The sequence below is a fragment of the Triturus cristatus genome, chromosome 5_2 (genome assembly GCF_964204655.1).
Source record: "Triturus cristatus chromosome 5_2, aTriCri1.1, whole genome shotgun sequence".
Taxonomy (NCBI): Eukaryota; Metazoa; Chordata; class Amphibia; order Caudata; family Salamandridae; genus Triturus; species Triturus cristatus.
The window spans coordinates 307,919,346-307,932,342 of NC_140588.1; the positions used below are offsets into that span (position 1 = coordinate 307,919,346).

The 12,997-nt window shown below is 42.1% G+C and overlaps 1 protein-coding gene across 2 annotated transcripts in view; it reads left to right on the plus strand.

Annotated features, from left to right (window-relative positions):
- DROSHA (drosha ribonuclease III) overlaps window positions 1-12,997 on the plus strand; it is a 533,090-nt gene that overhangs the window by 252,834 nt on the left and 267,259 nt on the right. The window lies entirely within an intron of this gene.

Here is a 12,997-nt window from a genome sequence, read left to right on the forward strand (position 1 = left end):
GATATTTCTTTCCCTGGAGTATAGATCTCAGAAAATCGATCTACAAAGTGATCAAGAACGGGCCGAATCTTAAAAAGACGGTCACAGTCAGGGTGATCTCGTGGCAACGCCATAGAATTATCAACAAAATGCAGCATACGTAGCAAAAGTAAATACCGATTACGAGTCATAACTGCAGGAAATATGGCAGTTGCCAACAAGGGGCTAGTAGACCAATATGAAGCCAAGGTTGGCTTCCTTACCACACCCATCAATAAAGTCAAACCCAAAAACTTCTTAATCTCATCCAGATATGTGGGAGTCCACCGGGTAGCTCTAGACTGGGGCTTAAGTTTGTCGCTGTTGTTCCTCAAAAACTGTTCAGCATACAAATTCGTCTGCTCAACAATCTCACCCAAAAATACATCATCCATAAACAACTGAAAAAACTGTATAGGCAAAAAGTTTTCACAATTCACTGTACACCCTGCATCACCGCTAAAGGCAGGCAACACCGGCTGCACCATGTTTGGATCAACCCAAAGTCCAGCACTTCCAGTAGGAAGCCTAGCAGCCTCAGACTGCAATCCAGATGCCTCTTGCACCATCGGCACAGCAGTTTCCTCCTCTAAGACAGGCACTTCATCCGCACTGAGAGTTGCTTCATCCACACCAAGAGTACCTTCATCTGCACTGAGAGTACCTTCATCATCCGATGATTCCATGTTGAGTGAAAACTCACTGCCAGAATCTTCCCCTCCCTCCTCTCCCTCAGACGCACTGTCAGTCTCATAATCATGCTCAGAGGAAGATTCAAGAAGCATACCGACCACCTGTTGAGCAGTCATTCTACGGCTAGCCATATTGCTTACTAATAAAGGTAACTTGTCAAACAAGTCAACAACAACAAACTCTTTGTAAAATAAGTAATAAACAAAAAGCACCTTTATCAAAAACTCAAATATACTCCAAAACAATACCACTCACTTGCCAGAGGCAGCTAAACTACTCACCACCACCAACTCTGTACAGACACAGTATGGATCAACAATATCCCACTAAAAAAGAAAGAGAAAAGCAATTACACATAAGACTATGCAAAACACATGGCAAAGAATTTCATGCTCAAACCACTAACTAAATATGCCACCATTATGACATCACTTACAAAAAAATTCATTCAGACATTATATTATTACTCATTTGGTGTAAATACAACAACAAAAAAATTCTTACCAACACAATGCAACTACACAAAACTGCAGAACAGCCACTGTCGAAAAGCTTTAGACTAGAATAAAAAGAAGAAAAAAAACTTTATTGTAACATATGCATATAATGTTCTAGACCATCACGTACTGCGCAAAATTTATTGCTTGAACCTCCCACTTTCAAAAAGGAAAGATCAATGGCCCAATCCTTAACAAGCAACGCGGCGAGAATCTGGAACTGAGCCTCAGCTCCGGACCACCCCCTCCCTCTTCCCAGTCCTTCAAAACTGACCTCAAAGTTCTCCTCCTGCAAAGACACTTCCAAACTTAATTCACACCCTCTCTATTGTGTGAAGGAAGTCTTTACATTATAGGAAATTCAGTTCTCCATGCACGTAGAAGTGCCTTCCCAGTGTGTTCCTGTGTTTTGAGTGTCTGCCACTTATTGCACTTTTATACCTCTACTTGTACTTTGAACTCTTTTGCAAGTTGCACACATGTCACTTTTGCTCTTGAAACGTATTGTTTGCTACCTCTTGTATTTTGTTTACTTTTGATACATGCACAATTACCACCATTGCCTCATGTAACATAACGTTTGCTCTTGTTTTCAGAGTGTCTGCCATTTATTGCAGTATTTTACCTCATGTGACATCCATCAGAGAGCTGCGTGAATAATTACCTGGTAATCCCCTCATCACAGTGCAAACACCCACCCGCAATAGGTACCCAGTGAGGTCACACCGTTCGCATCGCCCTAACCTGCTCAAGGTTCATGTGACCTCAGTGATAGTCACAGCGACTGGATCACTGTTGCTCTAGGGTGTGCTGCTTCGTAGGCCTGTCACCAACACTGGAGATGAACTTCAGTATGGATTGTGGTGGACAGGCCTTCAAGGATAACCCACAATTGACACCACTACAGTACACCTGCTTGTGCTAAGACATCAAGCCTTCTAAGGTCTAGTGGGGCCTTCAACGGTCTAGCATGGGAATGTGCTCCCTCAGTACAGTGGTGTGGTGGACTGGTCATGAATGCTGAACCCGGTTCCCCATTTCCAAATTCAACAGCTCCGGCCATAGTGCCACATCCCCACTGAACGCCATACTTGCCCACTGAGAGAAACTCGCACTGCCTTCAGCTATAACCTAATTGTGCCCGCTATAAACACTTGGATGTGGCTCAATTCAAATTATGCACTTGATAAGAGTAATACGCTGCCTAAAAAAAACAAAAAAACACTCCTAGGGAATGCAAAGCATGTGAAATGTAAGCAGAAACAACATGGTTACCTAAACGATCTCTCACTAACTATTCATAAATCAGCGAGTTGTTTCACCTGAAAAGTTATGGACATGACTAGTGGGCCCTGAAGGGAACCGTTTCACTGTCCATTGCTTACATCCTTACAAAACATAAGCAGTATGGTAGACCACATCCATAAACACAGAACCATGGTGCACATTGTGTTTTCCAATTCACCCATCAACCAGGTATTGCAGTACCTCCCGAAATGGTACACTCTCCCACCCTGGAAACAACAATGCTGTTCAAAGGAAGACGAGAAAACGAAAGTAGCACTCCACTGGCAAACTCTGATGCTGGTGTACTTGGATGCAAATAAAATCAATCTGGCCACTTTGCAAACCCTCTGTCTTACTTTATTTCGCCCCCCCTGGGAACAGCAATACTGTTCAAAGGAAGATGAGAAAACGAAAGTAGCACTTCACTGGCAAACTCTGATGCTGGTGTACTTGGATGCAAATAAAATCAATCTGGCCACTTTGCAACCCCTCTGTCTTACTTTATTTCGCTCCCCCTGGGAACAACAATGCTGTTCAAAGTTAGACGAGAAAACGAAAGTAGCACTTCACTGGCAAACTCTGATGCAGGTGTACTTGGATGCAAATAAAATCAATCTGGCCACTTTGCAACCCCTCTGTCTTACTTTATTTCGCCCCCCCTGGGAACAACAATACTGTTCAAAGGAAGACGAGAAAACGAAAGTAGCACTTCACTGGCAAACTCTGATGCTGGTGTACTTGGATGCAAATAAAATCAATCTGGCCACTTTGCAACCCCTCTGTCTTACTTTATTTCGCCCCCCCTGGGAACAACAATGCTGTTCAAAGTTAGACGAGAAAACGAAAGTAGCACTTCACTGGCAAACTCTGATGCTGGTGTACTTGGATGCAAATAAAATCAATCTGGCCACTTTGCAACCCCTCTGTCTTGCTTTATTTCGCCCCCCCTGGGAACAACAATACTGTTCAAAGGAAGACGAGAAAACGAAAGTAGCACTTCACTGGCAAACTCTGATGCTGGTGTACTTGGATGCAAATAAAATCAATCTGGCCACTTTGCAACCCCTCTGTCTTACTTTATTTCGCCCCCCCCTTGGAACAACAATGCTGTTCAAAGTTAGACGAGAAAACGAAAGTAGCACTTCACTGGCAAACTCTGATGCTGGTGTACTTGGATGCAAATAAAATCAATCTGGCCACTTTGCAACCCCTCTGTCTTACTTTATTTCGCCCCCCCCTGGGAACAACAATACTGTTCAAAGGAAGACGAGAAACCGAAAGTAGCACTTCACTGGCAAACTCTGATGCTGGTGCACTTGGATGCAAATAAAATCAATCTGGCCACTTTGCAACCCCTCTGTCTTACTTTATTTGCCCCCCCCCCCCGGGAACAACAATGCTGTTCAAAGGAAGACGAGAAAACAAAAGTAGCACTTCACTGGCAAACTCTGATGCTGATGTACTTGGAAGCAAATAAAATCAATCTGGCCACTTTGCAACCCCTCTGTCTTACTTTATTTCGCCCCCCCTGGGAACAACAATGCTGTTCAAAGTTAGACGAGTAAACGAAAGTAGCACTTCACTGGCAAACTCTGTGATGCTGGTGTATTTGTATACAAAAAAAACAATCAGGGCACTTTGCAACCCCTCTGTGTTACTTTATTTCACCCCCCACCCCCCTACGCTACCAGCACCCACCGATCACAATATAGCCCCCCTCCCCAGCCCCCAAACTGACCTTTACTCTCCGACGCGCAGGAAGCAAATGGCTTCCTGCGCCTCGGAGAGCAAAGGCGCAAGCCTCCGATGACGTCAGCGCGCCTCGCGCGCTGACTTCATTGATGACGCGGGCGGGGGGTGGGCGGGGGGAGGCAGGGGAAGGTCTTCCCCTGCCTCCCCAGTAAAAAAAAAAAAGATAGACCAATCACGGGGGGAGCGCCAGCGCTTCCCCCAAGGGTGGGTCTCATGACGAGATGGTCTCGTCATGGGCACAGCGCGACTGTGCTCCATGACAAGACCATCTCGTCATGGGCCCAGAAGGGGTTAAGTTGCAGTACTAGAACTGCTCTTTTCTTTAACCAGTACCTATATAGCATAATATCATTCTGCTTTTCTAATCAACAATATGCTGATGATCTTAGGTCCCTTTTCATATATATGTCAGGACTTCAAGACTGCTTTCTGGTTGGCTGGCACTTCAGTCATGATGAACTCTACCAATACCAATCTTTTTCAATGTGGCTGTGCACTGCAACCATATTCCAATCTGTTATTTGTCCCTTCCCCTACCATTCTCACCAGTTCTCCATTCACTATAAATCTTGAACTTCACGCAGACTCAAGTATGCAGATAGTAACCATCACATCACTGAGATTTAAAATCCTGTCTTTCCATATAGCTTAAACTGACCTGAATAGTCTAGTAATGAGTAGCTACAATCGGCTACTTTAACAGCCTTTATTGCACTGCCCTACTGATCCTCCTTGACGTTATCAACTTTGGCTTGCAAAACCTATTCAACCTTCCCAGACTCCAACCAGCTCCAAGCCTGTCAGCTCTGTTCCACTTTTCCTTGTAAAAGCACTGATCATATACACTCTCATCCGCAGCTTTCCACCTCTTTAAAAAGATAAGAGCAGATACTGATACACCCCTTTTTTCTTTACAGTTATGACCATACAGGGAAAAGGTCTAACAAATATGATCTGTATGGTTACGTGCATGTTTGATATAATTTAATTGCACAACAAATAGCTAAAAAACATCGCCAAAAGTAGGGGGACAACGAGGTCCTGAGGAAAACGGTTTGATCATTCACGGGCTGCACAAAGGCTTTGTGGTTCCTAAAAGCATCACACAGTTCTTCTTTTTTAACCTAGCCCTAAATCCTTGACCAATAAATCTGCTACATAGGATTCAGAAGCTATTTAATTTCACTCAACCCTGCCTTCACTTAATTTTACCATCCAAAGAGCTCCGCTTACAAACGCGTCAAACCCACCTATTCACGTTCAGTGTCTGGGTCCAATGATGAAGCAAGCCACAGCTGGTACCTGTGTGATATATATCTCCATATCCCAAAAGAAAAGACGTCCTCTTTTGTCCGTGAAATCGGGCCCATCCAAATGTGCTTTCGTGAAAATCCTTTATTGAGGCAGATACGTGTTTCGACTTCTGCGAGTCTTCATCATATGCAGCTGAGAATGTGTGTGTGCAACTATTCGATCTTTTTAAACATAGTTTAGATGGCAATAAAGGACTATAGTGTACCAGCCTTACACATCGGTTTTCTTTAAAGTTGCAGTGGATACATCATGAGAATTTCACCATGCAGACATTGCAGAATCTTGTCTTTACATGTGGATGTTAAATAACTTTCATTTCAATAGTGTTCTTTCACTTATTCTGTTTTGTATGTCCCATTGATGTGGTTCTTAAAACACCAATGGGACATACAGCTGACAACACAGAAGTGTTTGCAATAAACATATACACCTCGATCATTGACGAGCCCAGATTTTAGTCCTTATTAGAAGCTAAAATAGCACTGCTTCCCTCAAGGGCACGGATCATTCTGGGTGGGGACTTCAGTCTAGTCATGGACACTATTCTGGATAGGAATTTGGCATTTAAATATACAACCCCTAAAGCCCATAAAGAAATGCATTCACTTGGCAGACTTGTGGAGGATACATAATCTAACTGGCAATGACTTTTCCTTCTTCCCCCCTACACAATAGGTTTTCTATAATTGATTACATATCAGTAGACAACTTATTGTTATAAGACACCATATCCTCTTCGATTGAACCCATCACCATCTCTGATGACACAACATTCTCCATCTCTTAGTACACCTCCCCTCAACCTAGAACCTGGTTATGGTAAATGAATAGCAGAATCCTGGAGCATGAAGCAGATGTATGGGTATTGAGCCAAGAGTTGACATTATTCCTGAAGGATACGACATCCTCGGGCTTCTCCCCAGTTACACTTTGTGACACTCTGAAATGTTTTTTTCGTGGCCATGTTATAAGTCGTATGGCTCGGAAAAACAGAAAAATTAAATCTTCCTTAGATAAATTGGTGGTGGATATTAAAGCCTATGAAATGTTATTCAGAAGCTTGAAAGACCCTGCTGTCCCGACACAATTAAATAAACTGAAAATCGAATACAAAAAATAGTGAGTAAACACACTCACTTTGGGTCCAGGGCCAGAACAGTAAAAAAAACTATTCTACTTAAAGCTGGGAGAACATTAGCTGCCTACTTAAAGTTTAAGAGGAATTCCACATTGATTTCTAATATTAAAGACCCTTTTAGGATCCATCAAATCAAAAACTAGTGATATTCTTAAAATCTTCCAGAAAGTTTATACCACCGTACATTACCCTTCAGTTTCTACTCCCACAGATACCTTTCTGATATGGGACTGAATTAACCGATAAAACAGTGTGAGATCCGGAAGCAGTTAAGCTGTCCGCGAAGGCTCCGGGACCAGATGGCTTCCCTATAAGTTTTTACAAAACTTTTGAATCTATAATCATGGTCCCTTTGGAGAACGTACTAAACAACATTGCCTCCACGGGGAAGTGTTTGGTACCGCTGGAAGAGTCACAATTGTAGTGATACCAAGAGAAGGGAAGGATTCCTCCAATTCCAAAAATTCTAGACCGATTTCTTTAATCTAGAAAGCAAACTTTATGCTAAAATCTTAGCATCTCGTCTTGCCCCTATCATAATGAAACTAATCCACCCCTCTCAGATGTGATTTGTCAAAGGCCGGTCAGCGAGTGATATTTTTAGTCTGTTCTGCCATGTCATTGAATAAGCTTCCACTGCAGCAGCCATAGCGCTGGCGCTGGAAGTTTTCTTGGCCCTTTCTGGCAACTGTACTAACTAGATTCAACCTCTGGGAATAATATATCAAAATGGTTATGGCCCTATATGCCAAGCCTGCCGCACGAATCTGAGCCCATGGTGAACTTTCCTCGCCGGTCCCACTCCAACAGAGCACTCGTCAAGGTTACCCACTATCATCACTGCTTTTTTTCCTAGCCATCGACCTCTTGATTCCGATGCTGAACATGTCTAAAGAATGGATGGGGTTTGGAGACATGGCCTTACAAACTGTCGCTTTTTTGGGCAACATCTTAACCATCTCCGAAAAAGTGGACATGGCTATTCCTGTCATACTAGAGATCATCAATAAATTCACTCTCTTTTCAGGCTATTCTCTAAATAGAGACAAAACGGAAGTTATCCTCTCCATATTCACTGTACTTTCTCTTGTCTTGGTACTTCCCAATTTCAGTGGCAACCTAATTTAATTAAATATTTAGGTATATGCTTTTGCAACAATCAGGCTGAATCTATATCCCAGAACAAATGTAAAACAATCAATAAAATCAAAGACCTCCTCTCGTCTTGGTCCCCCAAATTTATATCATGGTGGGTCATGTTGGAAACATCGAAAATTATGGTTACGCCTTTAATTAACTTCCTATATAATATGTCTCCTATTCATCAATCCTCTTTTATCTTTTCTACTATTGATAACATTTGTTCAAATTTCCTTTGGAGTAACAAAAGAGCCAGAATGAGTTTCAAGAAACTCAGAGCTCCCATCCATGCAGGTAGCTGCAATCTTCCAGGTTGGTTCAACTACCAGATGACGTTCCTAGCAGCCCTGGTTATACGTTTGGTTGGACCTGAACCCTATTGATGCCCCGCCTTGGCTCAGAATAAAAAAAATCCATTAACTATCCAGTTCCATTATTGTCAAACTTGATAATGTCCCACTACAGTTTTGCCCACTCTCAAAGTCATTCTAAAAGACCCGATTAAAACCTTCTTACATTTATTCAAACTTCTGGCCTCCAACATAAACAAATCCCTTTCCATTTCCTTATGGAATTATAAGAAGGTTCTGACGTCTAATCCCTCAGCTTTGGGTTAGGCTTGGAATGGGCCCAAAAAAAGGCACTCCTCTCGTTTCAGACTTGTATATAGATAATGAGCCCCTGTCATTTGTAGCACTTCAGGTGAAGTAGTCTTTACCTAATTTAGATTTGTATGATCTCCTAAAGCTCATGGCAAGAATATCTAAACCAGGCCCTTTCTAGCCCACTCCCATTTTCTCTGCCCTCAAACGTATCCATTCAGATGGTCATGTAGCCTCCAAAGATAACCTGTGTACTAAATGATCCAATCACTTTTACTCCACCATCGGAAGACACTTGGGATAAGATTGGTTCCTTCCTGCTCCAAGGTAGACTTGTTCTATACCTACTACAAACAAAATTCCTTCTCGTACACTTGCTATATTTGATCCCTAGTAAGCTTTATAAACTAAAACTGAAAGATACTGATACCTGCTGGTCCTGCGAATCAACATGTGGCGATGTGAAACATATGTTTTCTTTCATGCCCTTATCTTACCCCCTATTGGAAGGATATTGCAGACCAATTAAGCAAAATATTCAATACCACTATTTTGTTGGATTTCCAAACTATTGCATTTGGTTAGCATTCCGCTGGGAAGCCCCTCATGCTTACAGATAAGGATCTCACTCTCTTTGACCTGCTGACCACCATTGCTCGATTGGAAAATTGTTAAATACCTCTTACCACACTTAGTGGGCATGGGTGAGATACCTCAGGAGTACACACTCTGTTCTATCACATCAGCAACCCTGTCCCATCCATAAAAATAGCCTGGAGTAACAGTCCCCTGTCCTTCCTTTGCGCCCAATTTCAGCTACCCTACTCAGACAATGTTAGGATCGTAGCCCTAGCGACCTATTACTTGGCTGTCTTTCTTCTTTACTTTATCTTTAAATATTCCCCCTCGCTTCAACCCTATCTTCTATTTTATTTTACTCCCTTTCTATATCTCACAGCCCTATTCTCTCCAAGTTTAGTTTAGTGCTTAGAATTAATCACCTGATTTTTGATCTCTATGGATATATCAATATATATTACCTACTGGCGGTCGCCAGTAGGTAGTTATAGTTAGGACCCTGTTTCCATAGGAAAACTGCAACATTCTATTTTGAATAACTTTGGCGCCGGTCGACGAATCCTCGCGAAATTTTCAAAACTAATGGGGCGCTACGCTCCGCTCCAACCCTGAAAGTCTCGGGGGGATTCGTCAAGCGGGGGCTAAGATAAAAGGGGGGTCCTAAAACGCGTTTTTCCCATGCATTTTTCCATAGGACCTTTAGACACAGCTACAGCCCGAACGGCTGAACAGAGTTCCTTGAAATTTGGCAGAGAGGTAGTCTACAGGTCAAGGAAGTGCCTTTTGTAGGTTTGGTGTAAATCTGTTCAGTAGATTCTGAGAAAATAGCCTTTAAATCAATATATATATCTGAGCCAGCTTACGGTGCGCTTACGGTGCGCTTACCGTACGCGTACGGTGACGTGCGCGAGCGCGATTCTGATTGGCTGTTAGATCTTAGTAAACATTCGAATCGGTCGAAACCAGGAAGTGGCGGCCGCCATTTTCTCTCTCGCACTCTGAGAGGGGGTTAAAAAACAAAGGCCAAAAACATGTAAAGGGGCTGTTTAGACAGCTCCTAAGCACCTAGCCATGGTGAGGGAGTCCTCAAAGATCCCCCAAGGTAAAAAACGGAATTTTAAATTTTTCGATGATTTCGCCGATTACGCTTACCGTACGCGTACGGTAAAAATTAATAAAATAAAAAAAATATCCCTACACTCCCCACCCCATGTGCAAATGGTGCCCGAAGAGCACCATTTGTGCATGGCTTATCAGAGGTGAGAAAAATTAAAATATTACCTTTCACAACGAAGCGCATCATATGTCCTCCATGGCCCATCTAGCGTAACGTGGGCACGCGGTGCACATAGCGCACCGCGTGCCCACCGTGCGTGCACGGCACTAACTGCGTAAAGTGGGCGCGCGGTGTGCGAAGCGCACCGCTTGCTCACTGTGCGCGCACGGTGCGCGAAGCGCACCGTGCGCGCACGGAACGAACTGCGTTAAGTGGGCGCGCATGCCACGAATGGCGTAAAGTAACTTAGCATTTAAAAAACCGTACAAATTCACTGAAAAAACCATAGGTTTCACACACGTTATAGTTAGGAATTAGCATTTAAAAAACCTTAGAAATTCAATGAAAAAACCAAAGGTTTCACACATGTTATAGTTAGCTGGACATTTCACTCGTAAAAAACCAATGAAATTCCCCCGTTATAGTTAGTGCAGGCAACTATAACTCACGCGACCGCAATCCTCTGCTGATGACATATGTGTCTTTATGAAAAAAAAATATTTGTAATATATGTATAGCTAAAATTTAATGGAAGAAGACCTGGGCAAATAAGTGTCTAAATACAGTATTAGCATCAGCAGAGGATTGCGGTCGCGTGAGTTATAGTTGCCTGCACTAACTATAACGGGGGAATTTCATTGGTTTTTTACGAGTGAAATGTCCAGCTAACTATAACATGTGTGAAACCTTTGGTTTTTTCATTGAATTTCTAAGGTTTTTTAAATGCTAATTCCTAACTATAACGTGTGTGAAACCTATGGTTTTTTCAGTGAATATAAATAAAATATCAAAAGGAGAGCGAGGAAAATAGGAACAGCTCTTTCCTTTCCCCTGGGTAAATCTATTTCAGTCAATAAGAACAGGCTCATAATTTGTTCGTCCGATTACTAGTTTGTGTGAGGAAAATCAATATGTTTTCTAGAAGAACCCTCACCCACCTTTAGGACATAAGAGTCAAGTTTGAATCTCTACAAAATATCCGCTGCTTCCTTTTTAATCCTGTCATAGGGCCCCAGTATTAAACAATTTTCCTCTGTAGGGGGACCCTATAGATAGTTTTAACTCACAAATCACCTCACTTGTCACAACAACAAATAACACCAGCTCCGCTGTAATCCAGGCATCGCAGCACACCCGGGGTGTACTCGACTTCCTGGGTGGTAAACTCAATGATGAAGCATGCCACCAACTCGGTTGGCGGGTGAGGGTTCTTCTAGAAAACCTGTTGGTTTTCCTCAAACAAACCAGTAATCTGACGAACAAATTATGTTTGCATGAGCCCGTTCTTTTGGTTTATATATATATATATATATATATATATATATATATATATATATATATTCACTTAAAAAAACCATAGGTTTCACACATGTTATAGTTAGGTGGATATTTCACTCGTAAAAAAAGAATGAAATTCCCCCGTTATAGTTAGTTCAGATAACTATAACTCGCGCGCCCGCAATCTACTGCTCATGACGTCACATATTACATCACTCATGACATGGTCAGTGGCATCACTCATGACATCACTGATGACATCATCCTTGTGATAGAGTGGCGGTCGCGTGAGTTATAGTTATCTGAACTAACTATAACGGGGGAATTTCATTGGTTTTTTACGAGTGAAATATCCACCTAACTATAACATGTGTGAAACCTATGGTTTTTTAAGTGAATTTGCAAGGTTTTTTAAATGCTAATTCCTAACTATAACGTGTGTGAAACCTATGGTTTTTTCAGTGAATTTGTACGGTTTTTTAAATGCTAATTTATTTATGTATTGTTATTTTTTTTATATATTTATTTTACAATAAACTACGTGTTAAAAATTATTATTTTTTTTTTTTTGGTTTCCACCGTGCGTGCACGATGCGCGCACCCCGCGATTTAAAAAAAAAAAAGATTTATTTTTTTATTTTTTGGGGGTTTTTCACAGTGCGCGCACCCCCGCGATTTAAAAAAAAAAAAATATATAAATCTGCCTTCGGGGTCCTTCAGGGACCCCCTGACAAAGGCTAGGGGGTCAGGAACTCTCTATCCTGCCCCCTTTTCACGTTCGCCACCTTCCTTTTTCACTCTCGCACTGAAAACAAACAAAATGGCGGCCGACACTTCCTGATTTCGACCGATTCGAACGTTGACTAACATGTAACCACCAATCAGAATTACGCTCGCGCACGTTAGGGTGCTCGCACGGTGCGCGCACCCTTCGCACGTGTAGATATTGAAATGCTTTTAAATGCTATTTTCTCAGGAAATACTTAACAGATTTACACCAGACCTGCAAAAGGCACTTCCTTGACCTTATGGCTACCTCTCTGCCAAATTTCAAGTAATTCTGTTCAGCCGTTCGGGCTGTAGCTGCGTCTAAAGGTCCTATGGAAAAATGCATGGGGAAAACGCGTTTTGGGACCCCCCTTTTTTCTCGGCCCCCGCTTGACGAATCACCCCGAGACTTTCAGGGTAGGAGCTGAACGGAGCGCCCCATTAGTTTTGAACATTTCGCGAGGATTCGTCAACCGGCGCCAAAGTTATTCAAAATAGAATTTTGAGATTTCCTATGGAAACACGGTCCTAACTATAACTATCTACTGGCGACCGCCAGTAGATAATATATATATATATATATATATATATATATATATATATATATATATATATATATATATATATATATATATATATTCGATTCAACCAATTC